We start from the raw sequence: 12186 nt of genomic DNA on the forward strand, positions 1-12186 counted from the left end.
TCTCTCTCTGTCATACTATCTGGCTCAGTCTGGTGCTCTGGTCAGAGCCATTCATTTGCATCAGTCAAATCAGACATCTCACTTTCTGCTTTACACACAGCCGTACACTAGCCAAATCAAATGCCTTACTCATGCACTAGTTTATTACGCTACAGTTCAACAATTATTACCTACAGCTATTATAATGAATATGTTTTTCTAAACAGTATAAGATAACTGATTAACAATCAACAATGCTCAAATCGGATCATAATCAAACCAGTGACCAACAGTCAGCAGATAAACTCAGCTCATGTTGTTTGGTCCCAAAATGCTCTCTAAATCTGGCTTATAGGTTTTACAAACAATTGTCCATTGTAGTTCGGCTACATGCTGATGGCATATGGTAGGCCAACATCAGACAATGCGCAATAAAAGGAAGGCACTGAATATGAAATGCATGAATACATCATAGATCCGTGATCACAGAGGCTTCATTATTTGACTCTAAACCAGTTGGCTGGTCATGAACCGTTAGGCCATTTATGGAAACGTATCACAACTTAGAAAAGGCATGTTCTAAGTTACAGCTCGGAGTAATAAGGGCTGCCATAAAAGGACATTTCTATTTAGTCATCAGAAATGGTGGTGAGAGCGCCACCTCCTGTTGTGTCTCCGAGCTAACAGGATGCAGTCAAGACAGCCTGGCTACAGTGACTATGACTTTCAAAGAGTGAGGTGACTGGATCTGACAGACAGTAACTCGCTTGATTGTATCTGTATCAAGGTGCTATAGTATATTGCAACCACCCATCAATATGTAGGGTTGGTATAGTCAGTGTCAAGGGTGGTGTTGGATGGTTCCAAGGACCAAAATCAGTTGTTTAACAATGTCAATATGCAGTAGATGATAGAATAGGGTCATATACACCTATTTTGATAAACAAATGTTTTCAAAACATGGCCACATGACCACATTGACAGAGGACTGGTACGGAAGCACCGCTACAGGACACATGGACTGTACCCATAAAATTGTAGCCTACTACAGTTATTCCAGCAGGATATTTTCAAAGACCAACGTTACTGTTTGTTTGAAACATTGTTGCAAACAGAAACATGGCAAGTCCTGTTTATAGACTATCCTATTCAATATGTATCTGCCCTCTGCCTATATCCCGTTGTGATTTGTCGTCCACTATGGATCAACTGCATGTGAAGTAAAAAATTGTCATGTTTGGGGTAAAAAGGAAATGTTAATTATCGTGTTGAATTGTCGGCAACCGGATGGGTGCGATTCATTTGTCAATTAGGCCTAACAAAGATTAGATAATGTTGTCGTGAAACCCTCCGATCTGCCTCAGCCAATTTTCCAGTTGACTAGCTAACGTTACATCTCTCTTCATCTTTTCCGCTGATAATTAATTCACTATGCTGCAACTGAAAAAGGGTGACAGTCGCGTACAATGAGTTAATTTGTCCTACTTCATTGAGGTAAATAATTGTTTCGTTTGAGAACATTTTCAAAGAGCACCGGCGTTTTGCATTTCCACCAACAACAAAAGGGCAGGGATCCTACCATTTGATCCCACCCTGTGTGAGCCTATGGAAACATCGCTTCATCAAGTTGGTCACCCTTTGCTTTGTTTACAAGAGAAATACCAAAATACAACTATCAACAGATAATACTGTGACAAACGATAACAAGTGTATAGAGACTTACGAATTTGCTTTTACCCAAGTTCTTCAAGGTCGTTGTCGGCAAACTTGACAGGAACTTTTCCTCCGGACTTCGATCTGTCAAAGCGCTAGGTCCGTCTGTATTTGGTCATCTTGGAAGCGAAGCATTATGGCACATGTAGTTTCACGTGCAACCTCCTTGCTTAGCTAGAATACTTTGAACCAGTGGCCCCCAGGAACAGTAACAGACATGATGAACACCACAACAATTTCGCATTCATGCGCAAATATGACAAATATTTAGTGAAATTGTATGTATTACAAACATCAATGTGTTCAGAATGTGTCCCAAATGTAAATATAAGATGTACACACAGACCATGTTGTTGATTTCAACAGACAAAAAAATTATTATAGAAAAGCAACCCAGTTGAGGACAGTGTCACACCACCTAAAAAGTTCCAGTGGAAGTTCCCTGGGTATGTCATAAAAGTAACTGCCCCTGCAGTTTGCAGCCCAGCCATGTTCAAATTAGAGGCAGTCCAAACCAGCGGTCACATGAACAGTATTTTAGTCATGTCCTGCTGCTCCATGATTCATTCTGGTGATACTATATCTGACATATCAGGCATTCATCAAGTAGGTTAAAGGAGCCAGTCAACCTGAATGCAGCAAACTACAAGCATGGAAATTATTCATAAGCTTGACCTACTTCCTATATTACATTTTGAGCCTGTTTATTGACTTTCTTAGATATTATTTATGGTTATATTCATACTTCTTTTTGAAAGATAATATTGGAAGGATTTAATAATATTCAAGGGTACAGATATATATTGTGAGAAAATTGTGAAAGACCCATTTGCTGTGAAATTGTATCACTCCTCCCAAAACAGCAGGAACTCTTGTGGGCTTGATGTTTCTCCCATTCTAAAGATGAGCTTCATCTCTCTCCTACTCTATATCTAGATTCTCCCACACTCCTTAAGATGCCTACACTGGGTTGGAGCAACAAATGCTAGACTATTTTAACCCCCAGAGAGAACCACCAAACCCCTTCGGGAATGCATCCATCTGACCCTAAACACACACACACGCGCACACACACACACACACACACACACACACACACACACACACACACACACACACACACACACACACACACACACACACACACACACACACACACACACACACACACACACACACACACACCAGTGGGGAGGACGCTGGAAGCCACGTGTTTGTTGTGTTTGATACCATTCCATCGACTCCATTCCAGCCATTATTATGAGTCGTCCTCCTCTCAGCAGCCTCCACTGACACACACACACATGGCGGCGCTGATATATGGGGTAAAGCAGTATTGGAATGTGCAGTGTTTTGATGCGTAGGCTACTGTCTACCTCTAGTGGCTAAAGTCATGTACAGAAATGTACAGTAAGAACACAAAGCAATTCATTGACTATTCTTAATACACACGGGAAACTTACCATTAGCTACAGTGCAAAATCCAGCCGCATTGCCGTTCTTGACACAAACCAGTGCACCTGGCACCTACTACTATACCCTGTTCAAAGGCAATTAGATTTTTTTGTCTTGCCCATTCATCCTCTGAATGGCACACATACACAATCCATATCTCAATTGTCTCAAGGCTTAAAAATCCTTCTTTAACCTGTCTCCTCCCCTTCATCAACACTGATTGAAGTTGATTTAACAAGTGACATCAATAAGTGATCATAGCATTCACCTGGATAGTCTATGTCAGGGAAAGAGCAGGTGTCCTTAATGTTTTTTACACTCAGTGTATATATATAAATATATAATATGAAATTTAGCAGATGCTTTTATCCAAAGCAACAGTCATGCATGCATACATTTTACATATGGTTGGCACTGGGATCAAACCAACTACCCTGGCGTTACAAGCAACATGCTCTACCAACTGAGTTACAAGGACATTATAGATTTTATCACACGCACTCTGTCATAGCTGTTGCATGCTAAACAATCCGCTTTATAGACAATATTATTATCCATATTAATCCACCAAAAAATCATTGGTAGTTGAACCTCTCTACACTATGAATCACTCGAACATGTTTTAAAGTAGCAGAGTAGTCTAATTCTGTCTTGTGGTGTGAGATCCTATATAGCTTCCCACTGTCCATTCTTCCACATTAAACACAAGACTACAGTGTCTCACATTGGGGAAACAGCCATTAATAATTTACAACACTCTCCATCAATCCAGCCAGTGAGCCGATGGGGCTGGTCCGGTCCCGGACTGGCGGCCTCATCCTCTCCCAAGGACAATGGGGCCATTTCCTGTCGGGTGTAAAAGCAGAGACAGTGGAGTATTGTGAGGCAGGACATCATATCAGCCAGCCATGACCTTGGAGTGAAAGACTGACTCAGTCATATACACTGAGATTCATTGGTCCATTTGCTTTGAGGTTGGAGAGGGCTGATTGGTCACTGGCACCCAAATGCAGTCATCAGAATGTTCAGATGACCCCTATGTAGAAAGTTCAGAGCAGTTACAAGCCCTACTACAAGCCAATGAATACATCTGTGATATCGCGTAGAAGGAGGCATTGTGGTGTGTGTGCGTACATGTGTGTGTGAACACAAGAAAGAAAGAGAGAGAGAGAGAGAGAGAGAGAGAGAGAGAGAGAGAGAGAGAGAGAGAGAGAGAGAGAGAGAGAGAGAGAGAGAGAAAGGACAGAGGAACAGGGTGTGCTATGCTTGCCCATACAAGAAAACCAGATGGATGTTCTGTTTTTGATTCTGGAGAAAATCTTTTGAAGCTCCACCTCAATGGTCCCATTTTAACAAAGAGTCAATACCCGTCTTTGAAGGCCCCAAAACAGGTGGCAGGACAGAGTCAGAAACCCACATGAACCCCACACTATAATTCCTCCTGGCTAATATTCAAGGACAAGGCATGCAGTGTTTAAACAATAGGACCATTCATCTCACTGAAAATCCTACGGTCACTTATCCACAATATCCAGTAATCTGTAAAGAAAGCTTAGCAGAGTTAATGATATAGAACTGATTTAAAACAAATGAAGGGCCTTTTATTATTGTAATACACGATTGTAATCATGTTACACAGCATCAGAATGAATTTAAAGTGAGTTATTGTGACATGACCAATCATGTGATCTCTTGAGCCAAAGTCTAAGTTTTGATTCACGAATGGACCGGTCAAACCAAATCTCAACTTTGGAAGAAATCGCAGGTTCCCTGACCAGCAAGTTGTTGATACATTCTTCCTAATAGGTTTACATGTTAGGTTCTAATAGGTTCACTCACAACGGCAATTTACTAAGAGTAGGCTAGGCAACACAGTCACAAAGTACACAATTTGTGACGAGAAGCGTTAATTAGCCCTAATGCTTTCAGACATTCGTCTGTCAACCACACACATGCTGTTACACCCGGACGCATGGCCTATATAATCAGCAGCACTGACCCAATATGCCGTGCCACCGGCCCTGGCCCCTGTCTCATCCAGTCTAGGGGGATAGAATATCGCTGTCACAATGGACAGCTAGCTGCTAGCCTGACAACAATACACCCTGAGGCAGGATATGGACTGACCTATTTCAGTCTGTCATACAGCATGGGAGAGAGAAACACTTTCCATATGCTCACTTCCTCTCTGTTACTTTCCTCACGTAACCGCATTCTCAATCCTTTCTAGACTCCTAACACCATGCAGGGTGCCAACTTTGAATTTTCATCCACAAGTTACTAAAACTCTCTCTGTGCCCACTGAGAAAGGTTTTTCGAAAAGACGAATGAGAGCTTGAATGTGGGTTAAAATTATGGATCCAGATTTATCTTGTCTCTTGCACTTTCTCCTTCTCCCTATCTCATGACTTTAGATCACTTTCTCCTTCTCCTTATCTCATGACTTTAGATGGGTGTCTAGCGGCAACAAACACCCCATCCTCACTGTCTTGGATGAAGTTTGTGTGATTTTCCTCAGAAAAAAAAGCAGAAAAAGCAGACAACAAAAACAAAGCAAAAGTGCCTGGTTACATTAAATCCATGGTGAATGTCACAGATGTTTGTGGTTTGTATGACTGTATTTGTGTGGGCTGTCTCTATGGTGAAAGTCCCAGACGTTTGTGGAGTGTATTTGTGCGCAGTGGTGTAAATACTTTAAAGTACTACTTAAGTAGCTTTTTGGGGCATCTGTACTTTACTTCACTTTTTATATTTCTGGCAACTTTTACTTCATTACATTCTTAAAGAAAATAATGTACTTTTTACTCCATACATTTTCCCTCACACCCAAAAGTACTAGTTACATTTTTGAATATATAGCAGGACAGGGAAATTGTCAAATTCATGCACTTACCAAGGGAACATCCCTAGTCATCCCTACTGCCTCTGATCTGACGGACTCACTACACACACATGATTTGTTTGTAAATGACGTCTGAGTGTTGGAGTGTGCCCAGGCTATCCGTAAATAAATGTAAAAAACAAGAATATGGTGGCGTCTGGTTTGCTTAACATAAGGAATTTTACATTATTAATAGTTTTACTTTTAATTCTTAAGTATATTTAAAACCAAATACTTTTAGACTTTACTCAAGTAGTGATTTAACTGGGTGCCTTTCACTTTTACTTGAGTATTTTTCTATTAAGGTGTCTTTACTTTTACTTGAGTATGACAATTGGGTACTTTTTCCACCACTGTGGGCTGTCGTCCCTCTAAAAATGTGATACGATTTTATGCCACCATTTCGCGACATAAAAGCTAGTCTACCCATGTGACTCACCTTTCTGTCTAGGCAAGTTTCATGACGTAGCCTAAGGTGTGGCCGTTCTGTAGTCTACTTTCTCACACAGGTAGACAAATACCCCTGTGTGTGAGCAGGGCATGCTAACGCACTAATATTTTATCCATAGTTGTAAATTCGAAAACAAAACAACAATGTTTTAGTAATGTAGTTGACCAAAAATACGTTTGGGAAACAACGTTAATATTCATATTACTGTATAGACTCAAGTAAACCCAGCTTTGTTTTGTTCTGGCCAATTGCGTTTACATTCCAAATTGTGGAGAAGTGAAGGGTGGGGTCGGTTCGGGTCGGGTCGACAGCGCTATGGTAAGAGGGGCGGAGTCGCTGGTGTTAGGCTTTTTACTCATTGTTCTGAGTCTCATCCTACCGCAGTTGAGGTGAGGCAGAGAGGACAAAGTATATCGTTGGAAAAGTCTGTTTGTGGACCTGCGTAGACTTGGAATATTCGAAACAATTTCTTGTATTTTGACAGGTAAGAAAGATATGTGTTTATTGTCACATTCCCGTGTATTGACAGTCTTCGGAGAGAGTAAATTCGTGTCAAGTCAGTAGAGTGGGATAGGATAGTCACAGTTTCTCCATTCCTGTGTTGCGCCTGTCTGTAAACTGTAAACACGAATCTCCAGCGTTCCATAAATGTTCTTCCCGGTCTGGATACAATGTAGACTATCTCTGACATTCTGTCTCCGTCAATTTTTGTATTTGTCTCTGAACCTGATGGCAGAATAGCGTAATGTTCCTTTCCTATTGTCAAGTGTCTAGTCACCACCCAAACGTCGTTAAAGTCGGACATTTAGTTATGGTGGGTGTATTCATTACGCCGATACCGTTTCAAAACGTCTCCTGTTACAAAACGTTATGCAACAGAAACCGTTTACTCCTTCCTGCCTGTTTAAGAGCAAATGTTGTTAGTTTATGTCGCCAAAAGGTTTTGTCAAACGCTGTTCCTGCCAAATAGATGTGCCAATTTTTTTTTTGACAAACTATTATTGATCAACTTCTTGATATCATGCAAATTTCAATAGAATAAAGCTTATTAAAGATCAGTGATACTAACAAGAGCAGTGTGTGGTTTCCTTTATCCTTCAATAGAATAGAGCTGAAAGTCATTTGTGGTGTAACCGTGACAGTACACAGCAGAGAGTGAGAGTGAGTGACAGTACACAGCAAAGAGTGAGAGTGAGTGACAGTACACAGCAGAGAGTGAGAGTGAGAGATGATCAAAGTTCGTCTACCCCTCGTCCATTGTCAAATCCACTGCCCCCCTAGTCAGGGCCAAAGCTATGTCCTACAGAAGGCATTACATTTTTTAATTTAACTAGGCAAGTCGGTTAAGAACAAATTTTTATTTACAATGACGGCCAAACCCAGATGACGCTGGGCCAATTGTGTGCCGCCCTATGGGACTCCCAATCACGGGTGTGATACAGCCTGGATTTGAACCAGGGACTGTAGTGACACCTCTTTCACTTAGACCGCTGCGCCACTCGGGAGCCCCTAGTATGTAATCTCTATTCAAGGGTTCTGCTGGGGGCTTTGACAACACCAGTGAGTTGGGGGTGTGGCATGACATGAGTGCCTGCATGGTTCATACATACATCATGGGTTAGGATGAATAATACTGATCAACAATGAGGCATTGATACCAAAATGTCCTTACAAGACCTTCACACCTACAGTACATTCTCTTTTAGGGCAGTTCAGATCCACAAGGGAACCAGTGCCAGTAATGTCCAGGTCTTTGTCCCAATTGGCACCCTATTCCCTATATAGTGCACTACTACTTTTGATCAAGGCCCATTGGACACAAACCAGGTGTTCAGGCTGATGACATTATCCATACCGGTGAACCTCTATTGCCTCATACTTCATCCTTGTCCAAAGGGAACCATATGCCATTAGTTACAGTAGCTTTACTACCCCACTCTATGCCACTGCTATAACAGAGCACAGATCCTCTCATTTTATTTCACAAGTAAATCCACTTTCAACATGCAACCGAAATAACATTATCTCGTTCGCTCGTCTTACGGTTTAGTCTTTTCAAATACTCCCAAGACCAACTTTAATAATTGTCCAAGTCAAATTTGACATGGCACAGCGATTAGAGCTGGACAGATGTCTGTCAAAATGGAGAGCTCTCTCCTCTCACACCAGTCATGATCATGCCATTCCAATGACCAGAAACAAACAAGAACAATGGCATCAAAACAACCAAGTTTATTTTGGCATTCAACAGCGTACTGAATCTGGACCAGTGAGCCCAGCTGATGTTTTGAATGGATGTCAGGTTGAATTGAGTTTCACACATTCTCTACACCAGTGCATTCTCCTGGTCTGCCCTGGCCAGGCCAGCCTGCCATGCTGCTGGTGCTGTGCCATGAGGTGCAGTCTGGGGGGGTTAGGCTGAGATTTTCAGCTGCAGCTGGGGTCATACTGGCGCTAATCCTTCCCCTTACTTAATTCCTTGATAATGTCCAGCAAGGGGATTATCGACGATTCAACCAACTCCGTATATCTCCTCATCTTTCTTTTCCTTCCTTTCTTTTTTTCATCATGCTGTCTTGTTACTTGTGTCTCTAACTTGGTTCCACATTTGCCACTTCCCTGCCTAATTCTCCTACCTCTTCTTGACTTCAGTCTCTCTCCTCACCCCATGCCCTCCCTCCCTGGTGGCGCCTGAGCACTACAGAGAGCTCCGTTACGCCACAGAACCTAATCAGACCATGCGTGGGACCAGGCCTCAGTGCCAATGTGTGTATCTAGGTTGAGCGTGTTTGCGTGCATGTGTAGGCTACATATGGGATGGAAGATTGGGATTTTTTCCTGATCAGCCATGATATGGACTCGTCTTTTATCTGGGGTTAAAGAGGAGTTAGGACGATAGCGGCCTAATCTCCTAAGGGTTAAATCAACCGGACAGGGACTTAAGATAAATTCTCAGACAATGCTGTTATCAACCCAAAGCAGATTTACTCTGACTTCTACCCTCCCCTTTGCCACAATTCTTTTTATTATTGGCATGGAACAAAAAGACAATCACTATCTTTTGATATGTTATCCCCAGACTAAGGCGACTTCCATATTGGATGGCTGTTGCAAATGTCAAGGACATTACACAAGGGCGGAGCAGAAGATATGAAGTAGTAAAGCCTATCGACGCAAAACAGCAGGTAGGTCTGACGCCTGAGCTTCTAACTTTGAGAATGCTATGATTTAAGCGAGCAAAGCGTCTTGGAACCCAGTCATCAGTGGAGTGGCAGAGGTGGCACGGCATGAAAGAATCCATCCAAGCTGGCATCGCCCGGGCGACCAACACAGCTGTGCTCCCATTACCATCACGAATATGAGTTATTCACTCAATACATTTTTTTCTGGGGAGGCCTAACAACCGTTTTTCCCCGTCACTTGGTGCTCTGGAAGTCTGGTACTGCTCTGCAACTGTATTATTTTCAAATCGGCTCCTATCAGACAGCTCTTCATAAACCACCAGGCCACATCTGCTGACAGCATGCTGGAAATAGCTGCATCCATTACAGTCTGTTTCTTTTATGAATAAATTACCATTGATAATTGTTTCATTACTGACATAGTTTCACAAGAAGGGAAGGACTGGAGTGGACTGGATTCCTGAATCCATGGGTGACTTAAATACAGGTCTTACAGTTGGGCTGGTTCGTTTAGCCTACACTGAGCAGTGCTTCTCAGTAAATTGACTTGGATGATTACTCCTAGTCATTGCTATGGTGTCCCTCTTCACCCTGCTCTCTCATCTCCCACTTCCTACTCATCTGTTTAATTGCACTCCAACGAGCGGGAGAGGAGAAGGGAGGAGTGCGGGTGTGGTGGAAAAGCAAAGCTAACGACTGGGAATTCTTCACCGTCGAGACGCTGTATCAGAAGAGAATCATCAGCCTCATCTAGAAGAGTGACTATAATTCACACACAGATATGAAGTGTCTGTTACGATGATTGACGCGCAATGTGTAGGTGACCTTTATGGAAGCAACGCCTCACAATAACCTCACCACATCAAGGAAAGAAAGAAAGAAAACGTTATTTGTAATTCTTCCGTCCGTACTTCAGTACCCTGTCGTCTTTTATATTGGTCACGGGTTTACATGAAGAACATTTTTAAAAGTGTAAGCCTAAACACTGCAGGTAAATGGAACCGCTCCAGCTTCCCCTCCAAAGATGTCTGGTACAGGCTTAGTCAGACTAACTTCTTCTGGGGGGTGTGTGGTGTTCTTTAGCGTCCCCTCAAACTGAATCCTCCCCGCTCTCCCTAGCCTCCCTTCCGCCTCTGATCTTTCTGAAATATTCATAATCTGTCGTATCGCCTCAATGCTCACCAGTACAGCCATGCATATACCCAGTATCCACGCTGCAGCAGGCGACGCCTCCCCGCTAACCCTAAAGGACGGCTTTAGATGGAACCAAGCGAACCTCGCTGTCCAAACGACGACGGACATCCAATCTAGTTGTTCTAATAGAAAACTCTTGTATAGTCCTCTCAAGAACTGAGAAACTGAGCTCACTATAAAATACTTATTTCCATTCACTCCCATTGACGTCCTCCCATTCACCCTAGATATTGTGACACAAGCCTCCTTGTCCATTCTACCTCCATACAGAGTAATTGTGGACAGCAGCCCAGCATGTTACATCAGAGTTCATGCAGCATCGTCCTTCCTTGCAGTGGCAACACAGCCTCCTGTTACTCTCTAACAAGGGTATTCAACTCTTACTCTACAAGAGCTGGAGCCTGCTGTTTTTCTGTTCTACCTGATAATTAATTGTGCACACCTGGTGTCCCAGGTCTAAATCAGTCCTTGATTAGAGGGGAACGATGGAGGGGGGGGGAGAAGCAGTGGAACTGGCTTCGGGTCAAGAGTTGAGTTTGAGGGCTCTATAACAATGGAGATGGGGAAACAAGGCAAGCTCAGCTCTTCAGATAACACAATGGCGGCTCAGCCTCCTTCCATAGACCCTCACGCTGTCATTGTTACATCAGAGAAGCCACGCAGACATGAAGGCCTAGTTCTACTGCTACACACTTTCCTCCCTCACTGCTTCCCTTCTCTGTGTAATCTGATCCAACTCTGCACTTCCACACCTCGGAGACAACACTGACCTCCTATAATTCATAGTGCGAGGAGCGTACAGGGAGTAAACATGAATTACCCAACTAGCTCGTCCCAGTCTGCGCCAACTGTATGCCCTCTGGTCTGGTGTAATACGCTTTCGACACATCTACTGACGGATCGAAGCCTAATTAGGATGATTATTTAATCAGTTACTGGTTAGACATTATTGTGTTACACTGTCTAATAGAACTTACGTTGACTTGGTGAATGACTTGCAAGTCATCGTTTATTTGCTAGCTGTTTTCCAGGCTAGCTGTTTTTTCCAGGCTATGTCAACACCGTAATAACATTAGCTAAGGCATTGCATTTCTCCTGACGAATCACTGCTAATGACACCATGTAGCTGCTGTAATGTAAAACCATGCTGTTACTGTCTTGGGACTGGTCACCATTTTTATAATGCTGTCACTGTATTTAGCTAGGGTGGTAATGAAGCATTTCATAAAGTCCAGTAAGCCAAACTCTAAAACTCAGACTAGGCCTAATCCTCAATTTTAAAGTCCGAGAGGCTTCATGCTTTGACTCTTGAAAGCATATTATAAACAGAC

General features: G+C 42.7%; 2 protein-coding genes across 8 annotated transcripts in view; one reads left to right on the plus strand and one right to left on the minus strand.

The window, feature by feature from the left end:
• LOC106587732 (trafficking kinesin-binding protein 1) overlaps positions 1 to 1993 on the minus strand; it is a 44986-nt gene extending 42993 nt beyond the window's left edge. For all 6 annotated transcript variants that reach the window (XM_014176339.2, XM_014176381.2, XM_014176357.2 and 3 more), the window contains exon 1: positions 1703 to 1993. The gene's annotated coding sequence lies outside the window, so the exon portion shown is untranslated. The remainder of the gene's footprint in view (positions 1 to 1702) is intronic.
• Positions 1994 to 6575: 4582 nt separating this feature from the next.
• plak (Junction plakoglobin) overlaps positions 6576 to 12186 on the plus strand; it is a 30497-nt gene continuing 24886 nt past the window's right edge. Inside the window, exons 1-2 of one of the 2 annotated variants that reach the window (XM_014173669.2) lie at positions 6617 to 6963; positions 9559 to 9664. The gene's annotated coding sequence lies outside the window, so the exon portion shown is untranslated. 2 annotated transcript variants of the gene reach the window in all.

This window comes from Salmo salar, chromosome ssa02 (genome assembly GCF_905237065.1).
Source record: "Salmo salar chromosome ssa02, Ssal_v3.1, whole genome shotgun sequence".
NCBI classification, from domain to species: domain Eukaryota; kingdom Metazoa; phylum Chordata; class Actinopteri; order Salmoniformes; family Salmonidae; genus Salmo; species Salmo salar.